The sequence below is a fragment of the Capricornis sumatraensis genome, chromosome 20 (genome assembly GCF_032405125.1).
Source record: "Capricornis sumatraensis isolate serow.1 chromosome 20, serow.2, whole genome shotgun sequence".
In the NCBI taxonomy this organism is placed as follows: Eukaryota; Metazoa; Chordata; class Mammalia; order Artiodactyla; family Bovidae; genus Capricornis; species Capricornis sumatraensis.
This window is the reverse complement of record NC_091088.1, coordinates 62,573,818-62,590,122: the sequence shown is the minus strand read 5'-3', so window position 1 is coordinate 62,590,122 and position 16,305 is coordinate 62,573,818. Positions and strand designations below refer to the sequence as shown.

At 44.9% G+C, this 16,305-nt stretch overlaps 1 pseudogene; it reads right to left on the bottom strand.

The window, feature by feature from the left end:
- Positions 1 to 11,493: 11,493 nt before the first annotated feature.
- LOC138096352 (guanine nucleotide-binding protein G(I)/G(S)/G(T) subunit beta-1 pseudogene) lies at positions 11,494 to 12,509 on the bottom strand (annotated as a pseudogene).
- Positions 12,510 to 16,305: the final 3,796 nt, after the last annotated feature.

Sequence of the window (16,305 nt, the reverse complement as noted above, 5' to 3'; positions counted from 1 at the left end):
GGCTCTTTAGTTCCTCTTTGCTTTCTGCCATCAGGATGGTGTCATCTGCATATCTGAGATTATTGATATTTCTCCTGGCAATCTTGATTCCAGGTTGAGCTTCATCCAATCTGGCATTTTACATGATGTTATCTGCATATAAGTTAAATAAGCAGGGGACAATATACAGCCTTGATGTCCTCCTTTCCCAATTTGGAACCAGTTCATTGTTCCATATCCAGTTCAAACTGTTGCTTCCTGACCTGCATACAGATTTCTCAGGAGGCAGGTCAGGTGGTCTGGTATTCCCATCTCTTGAAGAATTTCCCACAGTTTGTTGTGATCCACACAAAGCCTTTAGCATAGTCAATGAAGCAGAAGTGGATGTTTTCTGGAATTCTCTTGCTTTTTCTATGATCCAGCGGATGTTGGCAATTTGCCTCATTCATCTGCCTTTTCTAAATCCAGCTTGTACATCTTGACGTTCTCAATTCACATACTGTTGAAGCCTAGCTTGAAGGATTTTGAGCATTACCTTGCTGGCATGTAAAATGAGTTCAATTGTGCAGAAGTTTGAACATTCTTTGGCATTGATCTTCTTTGGGATTGGAATGAAAACTCACCTTTTCCAACCTGTAGCCACTGAGTTTTGCAAATTTGCTGGCATATTGAATGAAGCACTTTAATAGCATCATCCTTTGGAATTTAAAATAGCTCAGCTGAAATTCCATCATCTCTACTAGCTCTGTTTATAGTGATGCTTCCTAAGACCCACTTGACTTCTCACTCCAGGATTTCTGGCTCTAGGTCAGTGGTCACACCATCAGGATTATCTGGTGTGATAAGATCTTTTTAGTATAGGTCATCTGTGTATTTTCACCACCTCTCCTTAATAGTCGTGTCCAATGCTTTGTGACCCCATGGACTATACAGTCTGTCAAATTCTCGAGGCCGGAATACTGGAGTGGGTAGCCTTTCCCTTCTCCAGGGGGTCTTCCCAACCTTTCTAGGGTTCGAACCTAGGTCTCCTGCATTGCAGGCAGATTCTTTACCAGCTGAGCCACAGGGAAAACTCAGTATAGTTCGTCTGTGTATTTTCACCACCTCTCCTTATTATCTTCTGCTTTTGTTAGGTCCAAACTGTTTCTGTCCTTTCTTGTGCCCATCTTTGCATGAAATGTTTCCTTGGTATCTCTCTTTCTCTTTTTTTCTTTTTTGGTTAATTTTTATTTTCTATCGGAGTAGAGTTGATTTCTGTTGTGTTTGTTTTAGGTTTAGGAGAACGTGAATTTGTTATACACAGAGATATATCTATTCTGCGTATCCAGTCGACTTCTCTGTGCTATTTGGTAGGTCCACTGGCATTATCTATATGGTAATAAATAGTGTGTTTTTGTTCACCGCAACCTCTCAAGGTCTCCCTGCCACTACATTTTTTTTTTTTAAGTCATAAGTTGGGTTTCTAAGTCTGTGAGTCTGTTTCTGCTTATAGTTAGTTAATCAGTATTCTTGCCTGGAGAATCCCATGGATGGAGGAGCCTGGTGGGCTACAGTCCATGGGGTCACAAAGAGTCAGACATGACTGAGCGACTGAACTGAACTGAAGTCAAGGAGTGGGCTTGCCAGTTCAAGTGGTATGTCTGTATTTAGTGTTTTAAGGAATTTCCATACTCTTTTCCTTGTGGCTGCACCGACTCAATTACATTCCTACCCACAGTATAGGAGGGTTCTCTGTGACCCTTGCCCTCAGCAGCAATTAACCTTTGTAGGACGCAGAGGATTCCTTTGTAGACCTTTTGGAAGATAGATATTCTGTGAGGTAGGAGGTGATACTTCATTACAGTTTTGATTAGATTTCTCTAAAAGTGGTCCTGAGCATCTTTTCATGTGTTTTATGGCCATCCTGATGCCTTCCTTTGAGACACATCCATTTAGATCTTTGCGGTTTTTCTATTGGATTGATAGGGGGGTTTTTTGTTTTGTTTTGTTTTGTTTTGTTTTGTTTTGCAGCTTTATCATGAGCTGCGTGAGCAGTTTCCATGTTGGGAGATGAATTCATTTTTTAAACATCTGTTGCAAACATTTATTTTCCCATTCTGAGGGTTGTCTTTTTCTTTCCTTTAGGTTGCCCTTGCAGTGCAAAAGCTTTTTAGGTGATGAGGTGCCTTTTTAAAGTTTTCTTTTAGTTTTAATTATTCTAAGCATAGATTCAAAAAGAACTTGTTGTGATTCATGTCAAAGTGTGTTTGCCTATACTTTCCTCAAGAGGATTAATCTTCCATCCATTTAACTCTTCAAGCTATTTGGATTTTTTCTTCTGTAAGCAGTTAGGGAGAGACGTAAATTCTTTCCCTTTCCCCTTGTTTAACGAAGCTCCTCCCTGTCCATCCTGACTGTTAACAGCTTACATTGCCAGCATCATTGTACGAGACTTCCCATGTCTCCACGTCCTCTCTGCCATTTTGTTAGTAAACCTTAGGACATAGGCCACTCTGAGCTGGTTGAGGTGAGATGGTCTTGTAGTTTTGATTTTAATTTCTTTAATAATTAGCAATATGAGCACCTTTTCATGGGCTTTATAGCCACCTGGATGTCTTCTGGGGAGAAATATCCATTTAGATCTTTGCCCTCCACCACTTTTTTAATTGAACAGCGTGGGTTGTTTGCATATTTGGGGGATGAATTCCTTATTTTCACCTTGGTTGTAACATTTTTTTATCCTGAGGGTTATCTTATTTTTCCTTCAGGGTTCCCCTCCTTTTGATCTCTGGTTCCTCTGCCTTGTCTAAATGCAACTTGAACATCTGGAAGTTCTCAGTTCATATACTGTTAAAGCCTTGCTTGGAGAATTTTGAGCATTACTTTACTGGTGTGTGAGATGAGTGCAATTGTGCAGTAGTCTGAGCATCCTTTGGCATTGCCTTTCTTTCAGATGGAATGAAAACTGACCTTTTCCAGTCCTGTGGCCACTGCTGAGTTTTCCAAATTTCCCTGCATATTGAGTGCAGGACTTTAACAGCATTATCTTTTAGGATTTGCAATAGCTCAGCTGGAATTCCATCACCTCCACTAGCTTGTTCATGGTGATGCTTCCTAAGGCCCACTTGACTTCACATTCCAGGACGTCTGGCTCTAGGTGAGTGATCACACCATGGTGGTTATCTTGGTCATTAAGATTTTTTTGGATAGTTTTTCTGTGTTTTCTTTCCACCTCTTCTTAATATCTTCTGCTTCTGTTAGGTCCTTACCAGTTCTGTCCTTTATTTTGCCCATTTCTGCATGAAATATTCTCCTGGCATCTCTAATTTTCCTGAAACGATTTCTAGTCTTTCCGATTCTATTGTTTTCCTCTATTTCTTTGCACTGATCACTGAGGAAGGCTTTCTTATCTCTCCTTGCTATTCTTTGGAACTCTGCATTCAAATAGGTATATCTTTCCTTTTCTCCTTTTACATTTTTGATTTGCAGTTTTGATTTACATTTCTATAACATTTCACAAAGTTGAAAGCTTTTCGTGTGCCATTTTTAAGAACAGTGTGAGTAAAACTGAGTTTGGCGATTGACCTCGTGATCTTTTGCCCTGGTTTGACTCTTTTTCCCCTGACGCACCTAGGACATTTCTTCAGGCAGGTGTTTCTTCCTTCAGTTCAGTTCAGTTCAGTCACTCAGTCGTGTCCGACTCTTTGCGACCCCAGGAATCGCAGCACGCCAGGCCTCCCTGTCCATCATCAACTCCCGGAGTTCACTCAGGCTCACGTCCATCGAGTCAGTGATGCCATCCAGCCATCTCATCCTCTGTCGTCCCCTTCTCCTTTTGCCCCCAATCCCTCCCAGCATCAGAGTCTTTTCCAATGAGTTAACTCTTCGCATGAGGTGGCCAAAGTTTCTTCCTTAGAGCCCCTCAGTCCTGATAAAAATGAAGTGCCATCCGCAGAGGACTTTCCATTGCTGTTCCAAAAGTGGCCACAAGGCGGCAGCATTTCCTTATGCTGCACAATTAGGTGTTTATTACGGTTAACTTTTATTTTCTACTGAAGTAGAGTTGATTTCTGTTGTGTTTGTTTTAGGTTGACAGGAACTTGATTTTGCTATACATAAAGGTACATCTATTCTCCTCTTTTTTGGGGTCTTTTCCGAAATAGGTTCTTTGAATGTGTTCAGTAGACTTCCCTGGGCTATTCAGTAGGTCCATTTCAGTTGTCTCTCTGACAATAAGCAGTGTGCATCTGTAAGCCCCAATCTCTTATTGTTCCCCTTCCCCAACCTTAAAAAAAAATGTAAACTCGTGTTTTGTCTGTGAGTCTGTCTCAGTTTATGAATAGGTTCACTTGAGGACTCTGTCGATTCTCCCTGTATGTCATCCTTTGTGTTCCCTCTCTGACTGGCTTCACTCAGTGTGATAAATCTCTCGGTCCATCCATGCTCCTGAAAATGACTTTTTCTTTCATTCGTTTCGATGGCTGAGTGGACTGCAGCGTTTTGATGGACAATTTCCTCGTTATTTCTCTGTTGATGGACACTTTGGTTTATGCTCTGTCTTGGATATTGTCAATGATGCTGCCCTGAAAATAGGGGTGCAGCTATCATTTTCAGTTGTGATTTTCTACTGATCTAAGACCAGGAGTGGGCTTGCTGGACCATGCGGTAAGTCTGTTTAGTGTTCTAAGGAATCTCCATACTGCTTTCTCTTGTGGCTGCACCCACCCGTTTCCATCCCCGCCCACAGGGTAGGAGGAGTCCCTGTTTTCCTTGCCCTCTGCAGCATTTCATCCTTGGAGATCTTTTGGAGGATGGCTCTTCTGAGGGCGTCAGTGAGAGCTGGTTGCAGTTTGATTGGCATTTCTGTAAGAGTGGTCTTGAGCATCTTTTCATGTGCTTTGTGGACATCTGGGTGCCTTCTTTGGAGAAATGTCCGTTTCGATTTTTGCCAGTTTTTCTCCTGGGCTGATTCTTTTCTTGATCATGAGGTGTGGGGGCTTCCCTGGTGGCTCAGCTGGTAAAGAATCCGCTTGCAATGCAGGAGACTTGGGTTCGATCCCTGGGTTGGGAAGATCCCCTGGAGAAGGGAAAGGCGGCTCACTCCAGTATTCCGGCCTGGAGAAGTCCATGGGCTGTACAGTCCATGGGTCACAGAGAGTCGGACACAACCGCGTGAGTTTCACTTTCACTGTGTGAGCACTCTGCGTCTTTGGAGATGAATTCCTTGTCTCTAACTTCGGTTGCAAATGTTTATTTTCCCATTCTGAGGATTGTCTTTTTCTTTCCATCAGGGTTGCCCTTCCTGTGCAAAAGCTTTTCAGATTAATGAGATGTCTTTTTAAAGTTTAGTTTTATTTTGAAATATTCTGAATGTAGATCCAAAAAAAAAAAAAAATCTTGCTATGGTTTATGTAAAGTGTGCGCTGCCTATATTTTCCTCTAGAGGTTTAGAGTAATTGTCCCTCCAGGTAACTCTTTATTCGATTTGGAGTTTGTGTGTAATCGGTTAGCCAGAGATGTAAATGCTTTAACTTTTCCCTTGTTTAAGGAACCTCCACCCCGTCCTCTATCGTGGCTGTTAACAACTTACATTCCCAGCATCAGCGTAGGAGGGCTCGCTTTTCTCCACAACCTCTCCAGCCTTTATTTTTCCTAAGACTTTTTGACAGAGTCCATTCTGACCAGTACGAGCTCATGCCTCATTGTAGTTTTCATTTACAGTTCGATAACATTTCACAAAGTTGAAAGCTTCTCATGAGATATTTTTCATACCAGTGTGAGTAAAACGGGCTTCAGAGATCTACCTCGTGATCTTTTGCCCTGTTTTGAAAAATTTCCCGGACGCACCTAGGACATTTCTTCAGGTAGGTGTTTCTTCCTTAGAGCCCCTCAGTCCTCGTGAATAGCAAGTACCCTCAGCCCAGGATTTTCCGTTGTTGTACCAATAGCGGCCACAAGGCGGCAGCATTTGCTTATGCTGCACAATTATTCATCTGAGTGAATTTATTTACTGCTGTTAATTTTTATTTTCTATTGAAGTAGAGTTGTTCCTGCTGTGTTTGTTTTAGGTTGACAGGAACTTGATTCAGTTATGCATAGAGGTATATCTATTCTGTTCTTTTCCGGAGTATTTTCCCATATAGTTTCCTTCAGTGTGTTTTGTACTTTCTTGTGCTATTCAGTAGGTTCATTTGGATGATCTGACAGTAAGTAGCGTGTATCTGTTAATCCCTGTCTTTTATTGTCTCCCTTCCCCAGCCTTTTTAAAGAAATAATCATAAACTTATGTTTCTAAGTCTGTGAGGCTGTTTCTGTTTATGAATTGGTTCATTTGAGGAATTTATCGATTCCCCATGTGTGTGATAGTTTGCTTTCTCTCTCAGACTGATTTCGTTCAGTATTGTAAACTCTCAGCCCATCCATGCTCCTGAGAATGACGTTTTTCCACTTGTTCCGATGGCTGAGTGTTTTCCAGTGTTGTGATGGACAGGTTCCTCTTCATGTCTCTATTGATGGACACTTTGGTTGATGCTCCGTCTTGGAGATTCAATAGTGCTGCCCTGGAAATAGGGGTGCAACTATCATCTTCAATTATGCTTTTCTCTGGATATAAAGCAAGGGGTGGCCTTGCCAGATCAGGTAGTAAGTCTATGTTTAGTGTTGTAAGGAATGTCCATGCTGTTTCCTTGTGGCCACACCCACCCATTTCCTTCCCTGCCCACAGTGTAGGAGGATTCCCTGTTCCCCTGGCTCTCGCAGCATTTAACCTTTGTAGGTCTTTGGGGGGCTGTATGAGGGGTGTGAGGTGATACCTCATTGAGGTTTCAATTGACATTTCTGTAAGTGTGGTCCTGAGCATCTTTTCATGTGCTCTATGGCCATCTGGATGCCTTCTTTAAAATGTCCGTTTAGATCTTTGCCTGTATTCCTGCTGCGTTCTTTTTTTTTTTTTTTTTTAATCTTGGGCTGCATGAGCATTTTGCATCTTTGGAGACCAATTCCTTATTTTTAAGTTCGGTTGCAAACATTTATTTTCCTATTCTGAGGGTTGTCTTTTTCTTTCCTTTAGGGTTACCCTTCCTGTGCAAAACTGTTTTAGGTTAATGAGGTGCCTTTTTTTTTTAGTTTAGCTTTATTTTTAATAATTCTGAGTATAGATCTGTCGTGCGAGTGTATGTTCCTCGATTTTTTATCTCGTCACAACAAAGATTTGGAGTGACGGACATTAAAACCCACTCGGTGTGTCACAGCTCTCAGGTCTTGGATAGACCGTTTTATAGCTCTCAGTTCTCAAATGGACCGTGTTATAGCTCTTAGACAAATCAGTGTTACAGCTCTATTTTATTTAGAAGATAGCAGGAAAATCCATTTTCAAGGCGTGAGGGCACGTTTATCTAAAGACCGGAGGAGAAGAGCACCCCAGCGCGCTGGAGAGAGAGCGAGCTGGCTTTGGCCCCTCTGTTTATATATTTCTCCCTCCCTGGGCCTGTCCTGTGTAAACTGGGCCAGCCAGGACTGTTGTTTGTTTTCCCTGAGGTCCTCACTCCGGTCCTCGGACCTTCTTTTGTTTCATTTTCGCAGGCTTTTCCCTTCCTTGTCTTGTAGCCACCGCCATTTTGGACTCCTTTTCCCTTTTCTATCTACCTAACAGACCCCAAAAGAACTTGCTGTGATTTATGTCAGTGTGTTGTGCATATATTTTCCTCAAGAGATTTAGAGGAATCATGCCTACATAAAACTCTTTAATCGATTTGAAATTCCTTCGTCTGTAAGCGGTTAGGGAGAGATGTAAATTCTTTCGCTGCTCACAAGTTGAAGGAACCTCCACTCCGTCCTCTGTCGTGGCTGTTAGCAACTTACAGCCCCAGCATCAGTGTAGGAGGGCCCCCTTTTCTCCACAACCTCTCCAGCCTTTATCGTTTTTAAGGCTTTTTGACAAAGGCTGTTCTGACCTTTATGAGCTGATACCTCCTTGTACTTTTTTGAGTTACATTTCTGTAACATTTCACAATGCTGAAAGCTTTTCATGTGATATTTTTAAAAACAATGTGAGCAAAGCTGATCTTTTGGGGTGGGCCGTGTGGTCACTGGCCCTGTTCTGAATCTTCCCCCAGCCCACCGAGGGCCTCGGCTGAGGACGGGTGCGTCTTCCTACAGCCCTCGGTCCTGGTGCCTGTGAAGTGCCGGTCTGCAGTTTTCCCACTGTTGTTACCAAAAGCGGCCACATGGGGGCAGCACATCACGCTCCGCTGTTTTGTTTTGTGGGCTAAACTAATATTTATTTTCTCTTGGAGTAGAGTGGATTTCCGCTGTTGTGCTTGTTTCAGGTTTACAGGAACTTGATTCAGTTATATAGAGAACTGTATCTATTCTTTTTCTGGTTTGTCCTAGGTCGGTCTTTCAGTGTGTTCGGTAGACTTCTCTGTGTTATTCAGGAGGTCCTTTTGGATTATCTACCTGATAATACGTTATAAGTATATGTTAATCCAAACCTCTTAATGTCTCCCTCCCTGTACCTTTTTTTTTTAATAGTCATAAGTTGGTTTTCTAAGTCTGAGAGTCTGTCTTTATGAATTCCTTCATTCGTATGAGTTTACAGATCCCACCCGTGATATGTTTCTTTCCCTGCCTGCCTGACTTCACTCACTGTGATAAACCTCGGTCCATCCACGCTGCTGACAATGATTTTTTTTCGCTCTTTCTGACAGCTGAGTGATTCCCGTGTGTAGATGGGTCAGTGACTTTATTTCTCTATCGATGGACATTTCGACTGATGCTCTTTATTGTGCTGGGCTTAGTCGCTCAGTCGTGTCTGACTCTCTGCGACCCCATGGACTGTAACGCGCCAGGCTCTGCTATTCTTGGGGATTCTCCAGGCAGAAATACCGCAGTGGGTTCCCACGCCCACCTCCAGGGGATCTTCCCAATCTAGGGATGGAACCCAGGTCTCGAATTGCAGGCGGATTCTTTACCAGCTCAGCCACTGGGGAGGCTCTCTAATAAATATTGTCAATATTGCTGCCTTGAAAATAGGGTTGCAAGCATCATTTTAAATTAGGTTTTCTCCAGACCTAAGGCAATGGGTGGGCTTGCCCGATCATGCGGTAACTCTGTTTAATGTGTTTCAGCAGTCTTCACACTGCTTTCTTTCATTGCCGCCCCCGCCCATTTACATCCCCGCCCACAGTGTAGGAAGACTTCTTGTTTGCCTCGCCTTCCTCATCATTTAAACTTCGTAGAGCTTTTGGAAGATGGCGGTTCTGAGGGGTGTGCGTTGATACCACGTTGCAGTTTTGATGGGCATTTCTCTAACAGTGATGCGAATCATTGTTTCATGAGCTTTATGGCCTGGAAAATCCCATGGACAGAGGAGCCTGGTGGGCTACAGTCCATGGGGTCGCTAAGAGTTGGAGACGACTAAGCGACTTCACTTTGACTTTTCACTTTAATGCATTGGAAAAGGAAATGGCAACCCACTCCATTGTTGCCTGGAGAATCCCAGGGACGGCGGAGCCTGGTGTGCTGCCATCTATGGGGTCACACAGAGTCGGACACGACTGAGCGACTGAACTGAAATGAACTGAACTGAACTATAGCGATCTGGATACATTCTTTGAAAAAATATCCATTTAGATCTTTGGCCCATTTCTGTTGTGTGTGTGTGTGTGTGTGTGTGTGTGTGTGTGTGTGTTTGTTTTTTGTTTTGTTTTGTGTTTTGAGCTGCATGCGCCGTTTGCTTGTTTTGCAGATGAATTAGTTGTTGATATATTTGCTTGCAAACTTTTTTTCCACTCTGAGAGTTGTCATTTTCTTTCGTTATGGTTTCCCTTGCTGTGTAAGTGCTTTTAAGGTTAATGAGGTCCCTTGCTGAGTTTTTCTTATTTTTCATTATTCTAAGAGGTGGATCCAGAGGGAATTTGCTGTGATTTATGTCAAAGCCTGTTTTTCCTATGCTTTCCTCTAATGGTAAGGAGTAATTGTCTTTCCATTTAGTTCTTTAACTAATTTGGAGGTTTTCTTTAAATGGGTAAGGAGTGTTGTAATTTCATTGTCTTTTTGCTTAAGGACCCTCCTCCCTGTCCTCTGTCCTGGCCATTAACAAGTTACGTTGGCCTCTTGACCATCTGCCCTGTTTTGAATTCTTTTTCCAGGACCTATCCCAGGACATTTGTTGAGAACAGGCGTATTTTGGTCAGCACAGGTTTCGCAGTTGTTACCAAAATCGGCAGCATTTTTCATCCTCCACTTTTTTGGGTAATTTATTTTTTTTCTAATAGAGTTGATTTCCGACTCTGTTTGTTTTAGGTGTACAGGAACCTGATTCAGTCATAAATAGATGCACCGCTGTTCTTTTGGGGGATCTTTTCCCGTGAAGGTTATCACAGTGTGTTTCCTTCAACTTGCTGTGCTGTTCAGTTGGTCCTTTTAGATGACCTGTTTGATATGTAGTGATGAGAGCATTTTAATCCCTCTTAGTGTATCCCTCCTGCAACGTTTTAAAAAATAATCATGAGCTGGTTTTTTAACTCTGAGTCTGTTTCTATTTGCAAATTATTTCATTTGCATGAATTTCTGGCTTCCACCTTTCAGTACTATTTTAGGATGTTTGCCTTTGGTCTCATACCTCAGTGATAATCTCTCAGTACATCCATGCTGCTGCTCATGGTAGTTTTTTTTTTTTTTTTTCTGAGTGTATTCCACTGTACAGATGGGCCAGTTAGTCTTCATTTTTCTGTCGATGGATATTTTGGTTAATGCTCTGACTTGGCTATTGCTGCCCTGAAAATAGAAATGTACATATTCTTTGGAATTAGGATTTTTTCCAGATCAAAGCAAGGAGTGGTATTGCTGGAAAACGTGGTAACTCTCTATTTCGTGTTTCCAGGAGCCTCCAGATATTTTCCTTCGTGGCTGCACCCACCCATTTACAACCCTGCCCACGGCGTAAGAGGGTTCCCTGTTCCCCTCGCCTTCGGCAGCACTTAAGCTTCGAAGATCTTTTGAGGATGGCCATTCTGAGCTGTGTGAGAAGATGGCTCATGGTAGTTTTAATTTGCATTTCTTTACTACTTACTGATGATGAGTATCTTTCCACGGGCTTTTTACCTTCTATGGGGGAGAAAGTGGCTTCTTGAAAGTCAGCCCTGTTTTGAATTCTCTTCATGTGATTTACCCCGGAAGATTTCTTTAGGGCTGGTGTCATTTTTTTTTAATTAATTTATTTTTTTACCTTCTTATTAACATTTTTATTATAGTATTGCCTTTTAAATTCATTCAAAACAAACAAAAAAGGAAAACAAAGACAATGGTCCCAGAAGGAATGCACGATTCGTTTTAACTACAGCACAGAGATTCTTCTCTCAGTGGGAATTGTGCTCTTGGTTTCAGCAATAAGTGAGGGGAAGGTCTTGCGCTTTTGAAGTTCTGAGGGGTGCAGGGCGTCCGCGTTAGTAGGGGTAGATGGGAAATGCTATCTGCAACCGTCCAAGGCTGGAACGGTCTTCCAGTCACTGTGGCGTCCACCTGCTGTCAGGGTTAGTTCCAGATTTTGAGGAAGCTGTCCCAGGACCTCGTCGCCACGGCCATCCCGTCATCAGTTACCCCCAGGCAGCTCACGCGGTTGTCATGCCCGGCCAAGACCCCTGCCCCGTCGGCTTTGAGGGCGTCCCAGACGTTGCAGTTGAAGTCGTCGTACCCTGCGAGAAGGAGGCGCCCACTCTTGGAGAAGGAGACGGAGGTGATCCCGCAGATGATGCTGTCGTGGGAGTAGGTCCTGAGCTCCTGGTCCGCACGGAGGTCGAACAGCCGGCAGGTGGCGCCGTCTGAGCCAGTGGCAAATGGGTTGCGGTTCGGGAAGAAACAGATGGCGTTGATATCGGGCTCGTGGCCGGTGAAGGTTTGCCGGCACACCCCTTCTCGCACGTCCCAGAGTTTGGCTGAAGCGTCACAAGCACCAGAGACAGTCTGGTGTCCGGAGCGAGTGAAAGGCTCACGACGTCCCCGGTGTGTCCGGTGAATGTGGTCGTCTGCTGGCCAGTCTCGATGTCCCACAGGGCACAGGTGGTGTCTCCAGAGCCGGTAACGATCTGATTGCCATCCAGAAAACGGCAGCACGACAGGTAACCTGTGTGTCCAGCCAGCTCACGATTCACACGTACATTCCCTTCACGAGTTTTCAGACTGTAAATGGAGCAGATGTTATCCAGGCCTCCGCAGGCCGCGTAGTTCCCAGAAGGGGCCTAAGCGCACGTCACGACCCGCGAGGAGCGCAGAGGGATGGCATGGACCTTGTTTGTGGTGTAGCTGTCCCAGGTAAGAAGTTTACCATCCTGCGAGGCGCTGACCAGAAGCCTGGAGTCGGTGCCCGAGTGCATGGCACAGATCCTGGCCAAGTGTCCCCTCGGCGTCCTCCTGGTGCGCGTCTGGATTCTTCCCACAGGGTCAGTGTTTGCGATCTGAGAGAGAGTCGCGTCTGCACACGCCTTCCGAGCATCTCTAATTTGGCCTTTAAGCTGTTCGGCCTCCTGCCGTAACTGGTCAAGTTCACTCATCTTCTAATCTTAGTGCTCTTCAAAGCCACCTCAAAGAATCTGAGATCTTAATTCAGAAGTGCTGCTGGTCTGTTCTCCCAAACATGTAAAACTGTCTGCAACAGAGAAAAGGCTCGACGCCGAGTCCCGCCTGCCGCGCCCGCTCCCCGCCGCCTCAGCCGCCGCTCCGGGAGGTGGTTGTGCTCCGGCCGCTCCGCGGGCGCTGCGGGCAGGTGCGCCGGCGAAGCTCGGTCCGGTCGGTCCCGCGGCGGCTGCTCCACTCCCGCGCCCGCGCCCGCGCCCGCGCCCGCCGCCGCCGCCGCCTTCGTCCCCACCCCAGACGCCTCCAGCTGTCGGGATGGGCGCGGCGGCCCCTCCGCTGGTGTCATTTAGAGCCGAGCCCAATAGCCCCGGTTTTCAAGTGCTTGTTACAGGGAATGACCACAAGGTGGCAGCATGTCTTCATGCCCGCTCTGGTTACCTGGGCAACCAGAGCCTTAGGGCAAGTCTGGTTTCTGGGTTGGCAATAAGAATGCCTCCCGGGGATCTTCCCGACCCAGGGATTGAACCCGCTCCTCCGTCTCCTGCATTGACAGATGGATTCTTTACCACTAGCGCCACCTGGGAAGCCCTAAGGCTTGTGTCTCCTTACTTCTTCCCCCTTACCCTTCATCCCCCAGGCGGTCCCAATGATTGCAACACCACTCTGCAGAGGATTTAGGATTCAAGGCATAAAATACATGGACAATCGTGGCATGCATTTTATGAAGTGAAAAAAGCCCATTCAAAAATGCTACAGAAAGTAGCAATTTTACAATATGACACTTTGGTGTAGGTAAATGTTCATATGTGCTCAGTGGTGCCTGAGTCTTTGTGAGCCCAGGGGCTGTAGCCCGCCAGGCTCCTCTGTCCATAGATTTCCCAGGAAAGGATACTGGAGTGGGTTTCCATTTCTTCCTCCAGGGGATCTTCCTGATCCAAGGATGGAACCTGCATCACCTGGATGTCCTGCATCGGCAGGTAGAAAGTTCTTCCCACTCAGTCACCTGGGAATCTAGTAGGAAATATAGAAGAGATTAAAAAGGTCTGTGGTTGCCATGGGTTTCAAAGGAGGGACTCTGAATATCCTAAATCTAGAGAACTTTCAGGACCGTGAAATAATTTGTGTTGAACTGTTGTGATGGACACATGTTATTATACATTTATCCAGAGGTATGGAGTGCACATCCCTAAAAGAGAAACATAAGGGTAAACTAAAGAGTTTATTTACTGTCCTTGTAGCTTCATCAGTGGTAACAAATGCTCACTCTGGTGGGGAAAGGTAAGAAGGGAGATTGTCCACGTGTGGGAACAAGAGTTATATGCGTATGGGAAACGTCTATACCTTATTCTCAACTCTGCTGTGAAACGAAATCTTCTACAAAGTTGGTACTGGTGCATGCACACTGAATATTTTTTAGAATATATAATATTAGAAAGATGGACATGCTTCTATCTTTAATTTTTCCTTAGTCATTGTACTTTAAAGATGTGAGAAAATAGAGCTCTCTAAATGGCGCAGACAACAAACTGTAGCAGTTGATTCATAAATCCTAGAAAAACACACACACAGGAAGTAGAACAAGGCTCTCACGTGTTAATTCGTGTTAATGTAACTTAAACGACAACACCGATCATTATTTCCTTGGTTGGTCATCAGATAGCATTTAGGGCATCATTTCCAAAGGCATTTGTCTCTGCCCACACACACTTGTTAATCTAGCGTGTCCTGCTCAGTTCAGTTCAGTTCAGTTCAGCTGCTAAGTCCTGTCCTACTCTTTGTGACCCCATGGACTGCATCTCACCAGGCCTCCTGCCGCCTCTGGTTTATTTTCAAAGAAAGCTGTGATGGAAACACCTCCAGGCTCCTGGTCTCTGAAGTTGGAGGTGCCACACCTGCAGAGAGGTGGTCACCATGCAAATCATTTTGTGAAAACCTGTGTCCCCAGGCTGCAGAGGGGGGTAAAAAAACTAAGGAGATCTTTGGGAAGAATTCTGCAAGTAAAGCCTGGCAGGAACCCAAGACCCCCAGGTGATTCCCACCACTCACCTCTCCCCTCCCCTCCCCCAAGGGGGCAGGCACAGGCGAGGACCACCACACCCATCCTAGAAAGAGCCCCTGGTCAGGGAATCAGGTTGACCCTTCCTTCTAGAAGTTCCCGCACTAAATCCTCCCTTCCTGAGGTCTCAGATGTGCCAAATGTGAGGTTTCCCTCAGGGTTCCTGAATGCAGGTCTTCCTCTTGCATTTTTTCAAAACCCTCCTAGGCTGGGTCAGGTAGCCCAGAAGTAGGGTCCATTGTGTCTGGTGAATTGTTCTGAGGCCTGCTCTCTGTAATGTAAAAAGGAAGAAGAGGAACTAGCCAGGAAGATCTGCCAATAGAGTGGAGCAGCAGGATGTGATTAGCATATCAGGTTAGTCTTGATTACCCACTACAGATCAGGAACACAGAAAGTCAGCAAAGAGCTCCGAAAAGGGTGAGAGAAACAAGAAAACGTTTTCTTCTTTTTCACTGCAGCAGTTGCAGGTTAAACGGCTGTATGGATGCTTTTGAAGGTATTTTCTCAACATGCAGATGTGAGTTTGAGACGTCATATCCCCACAGAAGACGCAGAGCAGGAGGAAGAAGAGGAGGAAATGGCAGCTTCTCAGGTAATTGTCCTGTCCCGGGTCTGGGGCTGTGTCTGCTTTTCCTCCTGAAATGCCTGGACTGAGAATCTGCAAACCTTTAGTTCTCTGCTTCTAAGTTTTCTGCCTGGAGTGCTTGTTATCACCTTCTCATTCACACACACACCCCCTTTTTTTTTTTTTAATTTTAAATAGTGAAATGCAACTCTTCAGGTTTCGTCTCCCTCATATTCCAGAGCCTTTTCTCCATTGTCTGTATCCTGGCTTTCTATAGAGCATGATGAATTCTCAACATGAAATAGTGACTTTCAGTGTTGAATACATTCCCTTTGTGAGAGATCAATACGGGGAGGCACTGGTATCTGAGATTCCCTTTGGGATGTGGTTCGGTGTTAGGATCTTAGGGAAGTCGGGGAAATGCTGTGATGAATTTACATGTGGATGCAATTCAGCTCTCTAGAACAGGAGTAAGAAAATGCCCTTGTTAATAGAATGAACTCAGCATTCCAGAATTTTTCAGAAGTTAAAGTAGCAGAGACAATCCTCTATACCGATAAGGAAAATATACTAATTAAGTGGACTATTGTCACACCAGTGTATGTTCCTTGGTTCTTTGTCTCGTCATAACAAAGATTTGGAGCAATGGACATTAGAGCCCTCGGCGCGTCACAGCTCTCGGGTCTTGGACAAACCATGTTATAGCTCTTAGGCAAATCAGTCTTACGGCTCTATATTATTGAGAAGATAGCAGGAGAATCCATCCTCGAAGCGTGGGGGCATGCCAACCCACAGATTTGAAGAGAGGAGAGTGGAGGAGCGTGTGGGAGAGGGGGAGAGAGAGAAAGTGCACGCATGCAGGAGAGGAAGAGAGAGAGAGCGCTTTGGCTCCTCCTTTCATATGTTTTCCTCCCCCTGGGCCTGCCCTGTGCAAATTGGGCTTAGCCAGGAGTGCTGTTTGTTCTACCTGAAGTCTTCACTCTGGTCCGCGGACCTGCTTTAGTTCTATTTTCGCGGGCTTTGCCCTTCCTTGTCTTTTAGCCACTGCCATTTTGGACTCCTTTTCCTTATTCTACCTACCTAACATTCCCCTCTCAAGAGATGGGAGGCCCAATTCTTTGGGAATAGGGGTGTCAAGGTCTTTCTGGCTACT